Source organism: Chiloscyllium plagiosum, chromosome 16 (genome assembly GCF_004010195.1).
Source record: "Chiloscyllium plagiosum isolate BGI_BamShark_2017 chromosome 16, ASM401019v2, whole genome shotgun sequence".
In the NCBI taxonomy this organism is placed as follows: Eukaryota; Metazoa; Chordata; class Chondrichthyes; order Orectolobiformes; family Hemiscylliidae; genus Chiloscyllium; species Chiloscyllium plagiosum.
Genome location: NC_057725.1, coordinates 37059311 through 37073434, shown reverse-complemented (window position 1 = coordinate 37073434; position 14124 = coordinate 37059311). Strand labels below are relative to the sequence as shown.

Genomic DNA, 14124 nt, shown 5'->3' with positions numbered 1-14124 from the left:
CCTTATTATAACAAACTGAACAGATGGATGAATAAAGAAGGAGAGCAAGTTCACCCCTTCTTACCTAGAGCTTAATGGTTTGGGGTATCCAATCTGGAACCATAACAAATCTGGAAACCTCTCCTGGAGTCTGGTCATAACATATGACCAGAATAATAACAAGGAGCTGATGACTCCCTGTTCAATATCAGGCTTCTCACTTTAGGTTATGCCCTAAACTACAGACACATCTTGACTTTTTTCCCTTTGAAGAATATACAAATACAGAAGGACAGCTGTTTACGAACAGTTCAACTCTACTGGAGTGTGCTAGTGGGACTTAGAGGAGCAAATGTTCTCATGTGTATTGGCCTGAATTCAGGCATTAATGTGCTATGAAAGTTGAATTACTGTTTTGTAGTTACCCCTGTGGTGCAGGTAAAGCACTCATCTCGTTAGCAAGCTAGACAACAACAAATACTTTCAATGCTGGAAATCATCTGCATGGATAGGAATCAGAATAACAGAATCTTAACCAACCTGCAAGACTAAGAATCTTGAAATTGACAGTTCAACAAGCAACAACATGCAACCACTAACCTCCATTGTAATGGCTGAAATGACTAATTCCCTGCCCTTCAAAAACAATTCAGAGGCTGATCCGTATTCGTTTTTTATAACTTTTATCACTCTGGACTCACCTTTAATTTCCAATCTCTGTTTACGTGTGCTGAATTACTAATTCATTTGACATTTAGTAATTAATGAACACGCTGTTTGTTAACTCAAGGAAAGTTAAATTGGCTCCTTTAAAACATACATTTACATGGGTCTGGATGAAAGGTATCCTCAAGGGAAGGGATTTAATGTCACAATCAACTGAAGGGATTGGCAAATAAAGAAGGGGAACCAGTGTTTCTCTCCTCACTCGAATACTCAATCATTTTGGGCATCCATCTAGAACCAGAACAAGTGGGGGAACCTTGGTTAAATCTTGGCGTAACATTAGCAACATCAGCAATTATTCCCCATCTCTAATTTTCCTTGGACTGCCTGGCTTGCTAGGCTGAGCGTTGCTGTTGGTCTGGATTCACCGGTCAGTCAGATCAGGTGAGGATGGCAGATTTCTTTCACTAAAGGATATTACGTGAATCAAATGGATTAATTTCTATTAAACTCAAATTTCACCATCTGTCTTGATGGGATTTGAACCTAGAACATTAGCTTGGAGATCTGGATTGTTAGTCCAGTGACATTACCACTATGCTATATAACAAATGGAGAGATAAGTTGTCTTATAAACGGTGAAGGATTATACAATTCTGGTATTCAAAGGGATTTTGGAATTCTTTCCTGAATCACAGCTAGTTCACACCAAAGAATAATTAGGAAGGCAAATGATTCACTAAAATTTCTTATGAGAGCGTTGAAGCCAATAGCTTTGATGTGTATTTGGTGGAACATGCTTAAAGGGCCATAATTCCTAATTGTTGTGGTTTTATACTCTTAAACAAACAAACGTGCCAAAACAGAGAATGATTGATTTGGAGGTGCTGGTGTTGGACTGGGGTGTACAAAGTTAAAAATCACACAACACCAAGTTATAGACCACACTGTAAACTTTTGCTATAAATTCTGTGTCTTATGATCTTATACTCCACAACCATCTGATAAAGAAGCAGCGCTCCGAAAGCTAGTGCTTCCAAATAAACCTGTTGGACTATACTGGGTGTTGTGTGATTTTTAAACAGAGAATTATTGTCTCTCGGAGGTATTTTCAGGTCAGCCATTGACCTAAAGTACCTACAGTGAGACTTCTCATTGTTATTAGGTACGGAAGTTTTGTAGCTTGCGAAGTTACTCATTAACAAAAGTAAGGATTCTAAGTAGTAGTGGGAATAAAAGACAGATCGGGATAGTTCTGAATTAATAAAGAGCAAGTCAATTAGAAAAGGCAGGCAAGAGCAAGTCAAAGAACAATGTAACTGAAGAATTAAACTGCATTTATTTTAATGCAAGAGTCTTACAAGTAAAGCAGATGCATTCAGGGCATGTATGGGAACATGGGACTAGGACATCATAGAGGTTACAGAAATGTGACTAAGGGAGGGACAGGACAGGACAGGACTGTCAGCTCAATATACCAGAATTTAGATGCTATAGGAATGATAGGAAGGAAGGAAAGAGTGGAGATGGAGTTGTGTTTTTGATGATGAAAAACATTACTGCTATACTTGGAAAGGATACTTCTGTGGGATCAACCAGTGAAGCTATATGGGTAGAACTCAGATTACCTTGATGGGAATGTAGCATGAGCACCCCAATGGTCAGATAGAAATTGAGGAACAAATATGCAGAGCAATCTCAGATATATGTAAGAATAATAAGGTTGTATTAGTAGGGGATTTTACTTCTCCAGGGATAGACAGGGACTGCCGTAGTGTTAAGGGCTTGGATGGTGAGGAATTTGTTAAATGTGTTCAAGAAAACTTTTTGTCAGTATATAGATGTACGTACTAGAGAAGGAATGAAATGTGAACTTATCTTGGGAAATAAGGCAGGGTAAGTGGCTGAGGTATCAATGGGGGAGCGCTTTGAGACTAGTGATCATAATTCTATTAGTTTTATAATAGTGATGGAAAAGATAGGCCTTGTATAAAAGTTTAATTGCTTATTGGAGTAAGGCAAATTTTGCTTGTATGAGGCAGTAACTTACAAGAGTTGATTGGAGTGGACTATTCATAGGTAAAGGGATGATTGGCAAGCAGGTGGCCTTCAAAAGTGATATAACAAAAGTTCAGAGACATTTTGTTCCTTTTAGAGTGAAGAGTAAGTCTGGTAGGAGCAGGGAACAATCGATAAATAAACATTTTGAGGCTCTGGTCAAGAATAAGAAGGAGTCATATATTAGGTATAGACAACTGGGATCGAGTGAAACTCTGAAAGAGTATAAGGGGTGTAGGGGCACTCTTAAGAGAGAAATCAGGAGGGCAAAAAGGGAATATGAGATAATCATGGCAGATAAGATTAAGGATAATCCAGAGAGATTCTACAAGTACATTAAGAGCAAAAGAGCAACTAGGGAGAGAATAGGGCCCCTTAAAAATCAACAAGGCCATCTATGTGTGGAGCCACAGGAGATGGGAGAGATCCTAAACAAATATTTTGTGTCAGTTTTGACTGTGGCAAAAAAAATGGAGGCTAGGGAACTCAGGGTAATAATTATTGATGTCTTGAAAACAGTCCACATTACAGAAGAGGTAATGTTGGCGAGGTCTTCAAAAACACGAAGGTTGATAAATCTCCAGGATCTGATCAAGTGTATCACAGGACATTGTGGGAAGTAAGGGAAGAAATTACAGGGCCCCCGGTAGAGATATTTGTGTAACGTACAGCCATGGGTGAGATAGCAGAGAACTGGAGTGCCCCAAAATTTATGTCTTTACTGAAGAAAGGCTGGAAGTAGAAGCCTGGGAAATATAGACCTGCAAGTCTGACATCAGTAGTGGGTAAGTTGTTGGAGGGGATTCTGAGAGATAGGATTTACATGCTTTTGGAGAGGCAAGAACTGATTAGGGATAGTCAGCATGGCTTTGTACATGAGAAATCACGTCTCACAAACTTGACCAAGTTTTTTTGAGGACGCAACCAAAAAGATAGAAGAGGGCAGTGTGGTAGACATTGTCTACGTGGGCTTTAGTAAAACTTTTGACAAGGTTTCACATGGTAGACTAATCAGTAAAGTTTGTTCACATGCGATTCAGGGAGAGCCTGTCAATTGGAAACAAAATTGGCTTTGCAGTAGGAGACAGAGGGTAGTGGTGCAGGGTTGTTTTTCAGACTGGAGGACCGTGACCAGCGGTGTTCCGCAGGGGTCGCTATTAAGTCCACTTCTGTTTGTCATTTACATAAATGATTTGGATGATAATTTTTAGGAGGCAGGGTTAGTAAGTTTTGTGGATGACAGCAAAATTGGTGGTGTAGTGGTCAGTGAAGAAGGTTATCCAAGATTATAAAGGCTTCTTGATCAATTCGGCCAATGTTCTGAGAAGTGGCGGATTGAATTTAATTTGGCTAAATGCGAGGTATACAGTTAATGATAGAGCCCTAGGTAGTTTTGTTAAACAGAGAGATCCAAAGATTCAGGTACTTAGTTCTTTGAAAGTTGCATTACAGGTAGACAGGGTGATTAAGAAGGCGTTTAGTACATTTGCTTTCATTGCTCAGACCATTGAGTTTAGGATTTGAGGCGTCATGTTGAGGTTGTACAGCACGTTGGTGAGACCACTTTTTGAGTATTGTGTACGGTTCTGATCACCCTGTTATATAGATCCTGGTCCAATCTGGATAACACAGGCAAGAAAGATTAACAGTTTGGTGCTTCTAATAGTCACATACATATCTTAGAATAGTACAAGTTGATAAGGCATGGATACATTGATGGGGCAACAATTTGTTTTCTCTTGACTCTTTAACAAATGTTCCTGTATAGGACCAGATAAAACACAACATAATAGTGTCAACCTGATAGACTATTTGTTAGTATTGTGTTTATATGGGAATGCTTTGTTCCAGTTAGAGTTCTGGTTTCAAATCTTAGATTCAGTATAACTACTGGCTTCAATTTGTTGCTCTACTTCAATCTGAAACTCCATTTTGAGAGCAGATTAGGAAATTTACAGGGCACTTTCCCAACAATAAGGAAAACTACTTTCTGCTATTGAGTTAGTGACATGTCAACCATTAAAATTGTCAGTAAGAGAAAGCGAGAAAGGTTAAAAGAAATCTCTTCAAACAGAGAGTTGTTGCGGAAACAAATATGTTTTGCTATAGTGAATACATGAGGCACATGGTACTGAATTTTTGGAGGGAAGAATTAATCATAAAACTGCAGGAAAGTAACTTACAAACTAGGGACATGAAGCACGAAGCCCCAGTGCAGATACAGTGGACCTCCTCTGAGCTGTAGAAGTATTTCTATCAAATGGAAATTGAGCTGGAACTCTTGTTTCAGAACACTGGACCAAGAAGTCCAGAGGCTGACTTTCATATTCATCAAAATATCTTTCAAAAAAGACACATTGAACTAAAATATCTTATTAGAGAAAGCATGGATTAATAGTGCTGTGGATTAATAACACAAGCATGTGACTCCTTCAATTTCATGTCAGATTTTTAAAAACTCTTAATGTCAGTTTGAAGAATATATTCTCTTCTGTAACAGTTCTACAAAATGTAGTCTTACAGAACACAATGAGGGTAAAGTTATAAGAGAATGGATATTGTACAGAGACCCAAATAAAAAATAATGTTAGCAGAAATGTTAGTATTATAAGCCTCAAAGGGTGAAGTAAGTTTCAAGTTGAGATAATTTGCTAAGAAAAGTCTATTGAAACAATTAACCCAAGTGCGAGAGGTCTCTGGTTCAGTTTAAATTTATGCAATTGACTGCAAATTGTAAATGGAATCAGTATAACTGGAATGTTGCCTTTTAGAATGCATTAGCTTTTTTAAAACAATTATTATTTCCGTTGACTTTCAATTTTAAAAACACTGTCAAGTCCTCACTCGATTTACAGCTAACCAATAATTTCCAATTATGCGTTTACTCATAATGGAATAAATTTAATTGTGGAATTATTGCCTATTTTAACAGCCATAAGAGGGGTAATACCCCAGTGATGGGAAGAGTTGGCAGCCATGTAGTCAATTGTACAGATTGATTAACCTATTCACAGCTGATGAGCAAAAAGGCAGAAAACTTATCAGATACAATTTATGTTATTTAAAATTCCACTCTCCAGGGTGCTTATGCAGATTAATACCATGAATACTGAGTGACATTTGATAATACCTTCACATCTGGCAATAAAAGTGTAGACACAGTAGATTAACATTTGCAATAGTTATTTATACAAATGGTAACCCAGCAACCAAACACAGAATAGCAGGGGTTGAGGTAAGTACTTCTCATCTCCCCCTAAGGACCAGAAATTAGGAAATAAAAGTTAAGTTGAGAAGTTTTAATCTTTGACATAATTTGTTTAAATATTTCTATTTAGGACACAAAATAAGGGAAAAGAGCTTTCTTTCAAAGCTGCCCAATATCAAAATGTAATTTGAGGGACTGTATTTAAGGGGTTTATTAATAGGTTGATTTTCAGCACTAATTACTCGCTATAGTGTAAGAAAACAGTGACAGTCTGTCAGTGATCCCTATATGGCCACCATCAGCATCACTATGAGATGAATTAACAGGTGGCTAAATGAGTTTCTGTTTATCTTCATTATTTCTTATTGTTATACCACAGATAACAAACCAAAGCTAGAGTACCCACTTGGGATTTCTTTTTCACTATCTCTCACTTGAAGCTATGTCTTCTGTGCCACCCCTTTGATGTTTCTCTCTTATTCATATTGTTGAATACTTCAATGTTTTCGTGGATGTGCGAGTACATGTCAATCTCCAACACCAGAGGAAATTTTTAATCGTCCAAGCAACTAAGTATTCTTTAGTGGTTGGTCTTATTTCAGTTTATGATTCTTTATTAATATCACAATTGCTGACTGGGATGAATGAATGAGTTGCTGAGCCAGGGAAGTCTAACTTCAATGATCTTCTCCATGCTGAATTACCTGGATTAACTGGATATTCAGTAATTCAGTAATTCAGGATGGGAAGGATTAGTTGTGTTGTCTTCCAGGACCAAATAGTCCATTGACAGTAAACTAGAGCTGAAAAATGGGTATTAGGATGAAAGAAACCAATGCATGTGAAAGTATTTTAGCATAAAGCCAATGTCGTCAAGAGAAGGGAGAAGAATCGGCATGGAAATCTCTTTTGGGGTATTTTATGCTTTCCCCAATCACACTGAACTGGGATAATCTACAAAAGAACTATAACTTTTGGATATGCTATAATTAAACGTCCAAGCCAAATGGAATGTAATCAAAGTCAAAGTACAAATAAGTCAAAGAGACAGGTGCTCTAACATCTTTCAACAATATGATAACAAAAATGTGATACAAGAACAGTACTAAGATAGGCAGCAAATACATGCACGTTGTCATACAAGCTTTATAATATTATTAGCAAATTCATTGTGGTCTTGGTTATGTTGAGTCAAATGTTATGCTGTTGCAATGAGGCAAGGCATCAATGGAAAAGGTCTAAAGGCTGTGCCAGAGATCATGGTTTATTCTTTTAAATGCCTAATTGTAATGTTAAACCTACAGTTTGAATACACAAAGACAGTAGTAAATGTGAGAGTGTAGATCGGCATAGTGTAGTGTAATGAGTGTAGAATCAGTGTTGTTCCAAGTGTGATAGAACAAATGCGCTGGGAATCATGACCCTCTACGCCACATGTTGCACAAACAATAGAACAACAATAGAATAAATGTTTCAGATTTCAAATATTCACAGTATTTGCTTTTAGAATAAATGTTTTGATCCGATCTCCAAAATGGCCAATTGTTTTGCTTTTGTAATGCTATCCAAAATAAAAGAGACTTTTACCAAGTTTCTTTGATGAAGTCAAAAATTGTTCCATTTTTAAATACAATAAAACTCATTTTTAAACAAGTGACAGAACTAATTCAAATCCAAGCTATAATGTGGAATTAGAAATATATTCGATTTTAAACCAACACAAACAGATTCACACAACACCACATACAATAACCCTACAGAGATGATATTTTCGAGAGGAGAAAAGAAAATCTTCCTTGTTGGGAAATCTTCCAAAAAATGAACCTAGTATTTGATGAATTCTCATAGTGCACTTCATTTCCTATTGATGAAATCGAATTGATAATAGTTACAGAGCAATGTAAGTTCTTCCAAACAAAATTTAATTTAGATAGAAATCTGGCTGCTTCAAAGTTTTTGGAAAATGATCATAGTTTAGCTTTTTAGTGTTTACAAGATAAACAAATACTAAAATGGGGAAAATTTATCAGGCTCCCAATCATATCAACCCAAAAGACTTTGCTAGACTACAAATAGCATAGAGCACCCTAATTCCTTCTAAAGAAACACTGATATATTTCCAGGTCAGAATCATGAGTGGTTTGAAGGGGAACTTGCAGGAGGTGGTGTTCACATTTATCTCCTGCCCTTAGGTAGTGGTCATTGGTTCAGAAGGTCTTGTCTAAGGAAACTTGGTGAATCTCTGCAATTTATCTTGCAGATGCTACTCAAGCTGCTACTGAGCATCAGTGGTAGAGGGAGTGAATGTTTGTGGATATGTTGCCAAACAAACAGGCTTTTCCTGGATGATGTCAAGGTTAGTGAGTGTGTTTGTGCTACATTCATCCAGGCAAGTGGTGAGTATTCCATCACACTCCTGACTTGTGCCTTCAGGATACATTAAAAAAAAGAACAGAGACCTGGAGTAAATGTGAACAGGTTATTGAATGGTGACAGGGCAGACTCAAAATGTTAAAAATGCAAACGGTTTATATGACTTTATAAATATGCAAAACAAAAGAAGTTATGAAGAAACACTGGGTTGACCTCAAAGACATAACTGTGCATCACAATTTAGGATGAACGTTAAGGGTTTAGAGAGAGAACAGAAAACCAAAAGTATGTGAATGATTTCAGTGATGAAGAACTTCAGTTATGAGGAGAGATTGGAGAAGTTAGGGATGTTGACCTTGGAAGGCTGAGAGGAGATTGATAAAATTGTTCAAGGTCATGAAGAGCCATGAGAATCAATGACGTGAGATACAACTTTTTTTTAAATGCAGTGAATGATTTGGACCTGGAACATACTGCTTAAGAGTGTGATAGAGGCAGGTTCAATGCTGATTTTCAAAAGGAAATTGGGAATGCACATGAAGAGGGAGAATTTACAGGGCTACAGGGAAAAGGCAAGGGAGTAAGACTAGCTGAGTTGCTCTTGCAGTCAGCTGACAAGAACACAACATTCTGAAAGGCCCCCTTCTTTGCTGAATGATTTGATCATTCTATTACACTAAGCACATTCTTAATACTAATTGAAGTAATGGTTCATCTGAGGGGGTGCAGCCAGAGCCAGGCCATGGCAACACAGCTGGCTCAGTTGGACAGATGAGGCATGTGAAGATTGGAAGAGTAACAGTAATAGGGAGCTAGGATCAAGGATATCACTGACATTTGCAAAGTGCCCTGAGGCAGAAAGGTGAACAACCAAGGATTGTGGCCCACATTATCCCTCTTTCTACATAAGTATTGGTACAATGTCATAAGTTCACTCTTCAGGGAACAAGGTAGGAAATAAGCAAAGACCACCCATAACCATTTTCTTTGCTGTTGTCATTGCATTTTTAGTTTTGATTTGTAGCTGTTTTACTTAGAGCAATGAACAAAATGTGATCAAGAAGCTGTGAAGCTACAGAAGATAAATATGACAAATAAATTGAGTGCATTAGCACAATGCACATATTTCTACTAGTAACTTGTATGTGTATGCATCCATATGAAAGTGAATTGAATAATGATTACTCTGAGAAGATATAGTAACCAGATAGTATGTTATTGTTAGTGACAGAATTTTGGAAGTTGACTGTAAAAAAACCCTATAAATTCCAGGCCTTTTGACTTCTTTATTCTGTTTTTCCTGCACCTGATTATTTTAAGATTGCTTTTCTTTTGTGCCAATTCTTGATTAAAAGCCAAAACCCTTTCTGTCAATTGAAAAAGGCTGCAGAAGCTGCTTATTATGTTATTAGCTGACCAAGTTATGTCAACAAGCAAGGCAAGTAATTTGAAATAAATTTAGAGCAATTCTTTTTAGAAAGATATCAAATTAAGAACTGCAAAAGAGGTGAAATAAAGTGGGAAGTGAAAGGTCAAGGAAAGATTTCAAAGTTGTTACAATGGAACTAGGAGTAATGATGTTACCTGTAAAATACTCATCTATTCATGGAATTATAGGCATTTACATTGGTTAGGTATGGCAACATTTATCTATGCCAACCTCATTGATATTAATTATAATATAAAACATAAATTAAATGCAATAAATAGACTTAGAGAATATTGTCATTTAATTATTTAAGAGATGGGAATGGATAATAAGCATTTTTTATTCATTCATGAGATGTGGGTTTCACTGGTAAAGAGAGCATTTTATTGCCTATACCTAATTGTACTGGAGAGTCTCACAATGCCTGCTTGTTTAGGGCTGTGTTAAATACTATAGTGTATAGCTATAAAACAAACATGGGTCAATTGCTAATCATTGCAATTAATATTGCAGTTTCAGCAGTGCTAAATCCATGATTATTTGATTGTCTTTTTGCATCTGTTGTTATTGATTTGATAAAGTGACAGTTTTGCCATAGCACCACTATTGAGTTCTTTAAGGAGTTCTGGCTGAAAAACTGAACTCCTCAATTTTTCTTTTTTAAATAAAACTTAAATTTTATTTTAAAAGCTTCCACAATTGCCATAAACTGTTTTGTCAAAGGTTCATACAAGAGAACAAATGACTTGCGCTTTAAGCAAATGTCAAGATCTGTGATCTCGACATGTCATCAATACCAGAGTTGCTTAATTATCGCTCAGATAAGAAGCAGATTGCATGAATCTTTCTCAGCTGTTAAATGAGTACAATGGAGTGGGAATGAGGATACTTTGATGACATGGTTCCATGACAAAACCCAGTTGAAGTCTGGAAAATTATGAAAAGTGATTGGCAAAATAATTCTAGGAAAGGATCACTGTTAATAATTCACCATAACCATTGCTCACAATAACTTAGAGCGTCAATGTTTTATAAAGGACAAGAATGATTTATTGTATAAAGCATAATGAATTATTCAGTTGCTAAGAAGGATCTATGTTAACCTACCCTGAGGCTTTAAGACAAATATAGTCTAATTGTTGTAATAAGCACACTGTGAATTCTAACTAATTGTTTTGTTCTTTTTCAATCTATCTTTTTTGAGATGCCATTTATTTATTGGTAGTTTCTATATAGGCTTGTTTTCAACCGGCAATTGTTTTATCAGGGACAAGCACAACAAAGGATTAAATTGTGGTAGTTTGTCACATGACAAAACTCAGCTACAAACAGTAAAGTCAGACAGAAGAGATTTTGCGGACTTTGAAGGCACACATTGCAGCTCATTTACTGTTACTTATGAATGGTATTTGTTCAATGTCAGAGCTCTAGGGGAGAGAGAGATTATTGACCAGTAGGTGGCTGCACTGAGACATCGAGGTGAATCCTGTTACTTTGGACAATTAAAAAGTGATCTCATCAGAGATAGGATTGTTTAAGGTATAAATGATCCTGTCATGAGAACGCATCTGCTGGGAGAGGAGGAACTTACTTTCAAGAAATGTATTGACATGTGCAGAAGCTTTCAGGTTGTCAATCATCATCTTGCATGTAGTTTTATCTCGAGCAAGTCTGTAGAGATGACTAAAGATTTTCTCCAATGATTACAATGAATTAGTTTACATATGATAAGTTGGCATCTTTAGTTCAAAGATGATAAATATCTTGTGACTGTTGTAGTGATGATTGTAGAAGGAGGGCATCAAGTGACAGAACTGAGGAAGGATCACTGGACCCAAAACATTAACTCTCTCCACAGATGCTGCCAGACCTGTTGAGCTTTTCCAGCAATTTCTATTTTTGTTCCAGTTTTCTAATTACATTCTGGGCATCATTTGGGAGGTACAGAGGATTGCATATATCATTTGGCATTTCCACTGTCCTAGACAAGTATCCATACAAACAGCATGAGATAGATAGCATCTGTCAAAAATGAAAGACATTGAGGATGACCTGCGAGTCTATGAAGGTATGAAACAAGATGGAAGAAGGCATCAGAGACCACAATCAGAAACCAGAGTGACTGCTATGGAGAGCTCTTCAGATGAACCTGAAGCTAAATGAGAAAAAGTTACAATTAAAGATGCCCAAAGACAAATACAACAGTCAGAAACTGACAGCAAAATAACTTTATCTGGATCCCAGTGAGATGAGCGCTGTAGCCATGGTGCAACAACCAATAGATCTGAAAGTAGGACAACAACTTGTTGGATTTGTGAGTTATTTAGCAACGTTATTTAGCAACATAATTTGTCATGAAAGTGCGACCTCTGGGCAAGGTCACTGCTAAGGATGTGTAGTTGCACTGGGCAGAGAAAAATAAGGATGTGTTGCTAGAATCAAACAACTAGTGAAGACAATGCCATACTGAGGTACAATATCAATGATGATGTCACCTTGTAGTGTAAGCCATTGAAACAGGAGTTGGGGTCTACTATTACACAGCGAGGATAGCCAGTTGTCTTTATAGCCAGTTTGTTAACACATTTTGGAAGAATGCTTGGATCTTGCTTTGTGTTTGAGCATTTTAACCAATACCTGTTTGGGAGAGACAAAGTGACAGTGGAGTCTGATTATAAAGTCACTTCAAAGCATCTTCCTCAAATGACTATTTGTTCCAACATGTTTGCAACGAAAGTTATTTCATATCAAGAGATACCTTCTTCTCAAGCCAAGCAATGTAAATGAAAAAGTCACCTTCCAATGTAATGCCAAAAGGACAGGACTTGGAGCAACTATTATTCTGCAAGGACAGCTGGTTGTATTTGCATTGAGATTGGTGAATAGAGGTGGACAATTAACTCACTGGAGGAGGAGCCTCCACAAACATCCCCATACTCATTTCTGGGGCAGCCCAACACATCAAATGAGAAGCCTGAAGCATTTGCAATAATGTCAGCCAGAAATGCTGAGTAGATGATCCATACGGCCTCTTTCAAATGGCTGAAGCAACACAGATGCCATCTTTAGCCAATTTAATTCCTTTTGTGATATCAAGATATGGTTACAAGTACTAGATACTAACCCAGTGAAATCTAACTCAGCCAATACTGTCCTTCAGTTCCCTCTGGAACTGATCAATTAAGAGATGGGATAATTCCCACTTGCTTGGATGAATGCAGCTCCAACAACAGTCAAGAAGTTTGACACCAAGTCAAAACAGTCTGCTTGATTAGCACAACATCCACTCTCTTCAACAATAGTACTATTAAGCAGCACTTTTTTCACTATAACCTGCATATTGGTTCAGTTTGTGTTCAAACTGTCCCTCAGCTCCTGGTCTCACTACAGCCTTTAGTTGGCAATGGAGCTGAATTCCAGAGTTGATGTAGGAGTGACTGCTTTTGACCACAAAACTGCATTTGATCAAGTGTGGCAGCAAAGAGCCACAGGATTGTCGTTGGGTTAAATTCCTGGAACTCTCTCCCTAAAGACATTGTGGATGTACCTGTAGCAAATGGACTGCAGTAGTTCAAGAAGGCAGCTCACCAAAACCTTCTCAGGGCCAACTAGTGTTGAGCAATAAAGTCTAGCCCAGGCAACAATGCCCGCATCCCATGAATGAATGGTTTTTTTAAAAAATCCCCACCAACCCTCTGTAATCTCATGAAAAAACTAACAGACGTGTTTTATTTTAATCATTACACATTTTTAAACAAGATTGTAATATTTCCACTGATCATCAGGTATTACTTTTGTACCTAATGAGGATTGGAAGATTATGACAGGTCCCCCACTATTTTTACCTTTTTGTATCTCAACCAGCTGAGACAGATCACATCTAGTCCTGGTAGTTTATCAACTTTATTTACAGTTTTTTTAAAAAAATTCTCTTTTACTAATATTTCATCCAACCAGTATTTCAACTATCTCATTATTCACTATAACTTGGCAGAATTTTCTTCCTTGGTATGTCTGCATCCGTACTTTATTTCCCTTTTGTCTCTTTAACTCCATAACCCGCCCCCTTTCTACACATATACGGTGCCACTTAAATACCTATAGAAAACCCAGGATTCCATTTTACATTAGCTGGTAGTGTCTTCTCATACGCTACCTGTGCACTCTTATGATTTCATTCTGATCTTCCACACATTTAACCTGGTTCTAATGTGTGTTATCGACCTGGTATCGGTCACGGACACCCTTTTTTTCTGTTTCACCTTACTCCTTATTGTTTTTGTTATTCAGGATGCTCCAGCTTTGGTTAGCCTGCTTTTCCCCTCCAGGAAAACATACCTTGACTGAAACCAAGTGCAGTCTATTTACGTCAAACAATAAAACACTTTTATTTTCTGTTTAGTGTTGTAGA

At 37.2% G+C, this 14124-nt stretch overlaps 1 protein-coding gene across 5 annotated transcripts in view; it reads left to right on the top strand.

The window, feature by feature from the left end:
- Window positions 1–14124, top strand: part of LOC122557791 (protein RIC-3-like) — a 96269-nt gene that overhangs the window by 20128 nt on the left and 62017 nt on the right. The window contains exon 1 of one of the 5 annotated variants that reach the window (XM_043705832.1): window positions 8229–8267. The exons of the other annotated variants lie outside the window; for them this stretch is intronic. The gene's annotated coding sequence lies outside the window, so the exon portion shown is untranslated. Of the gene's footprint in view, window positions 1–8228; window positions 8268–14124 lie in introns of those variants that run through there. 5 annotated transcript variants of the gene reach the window in all.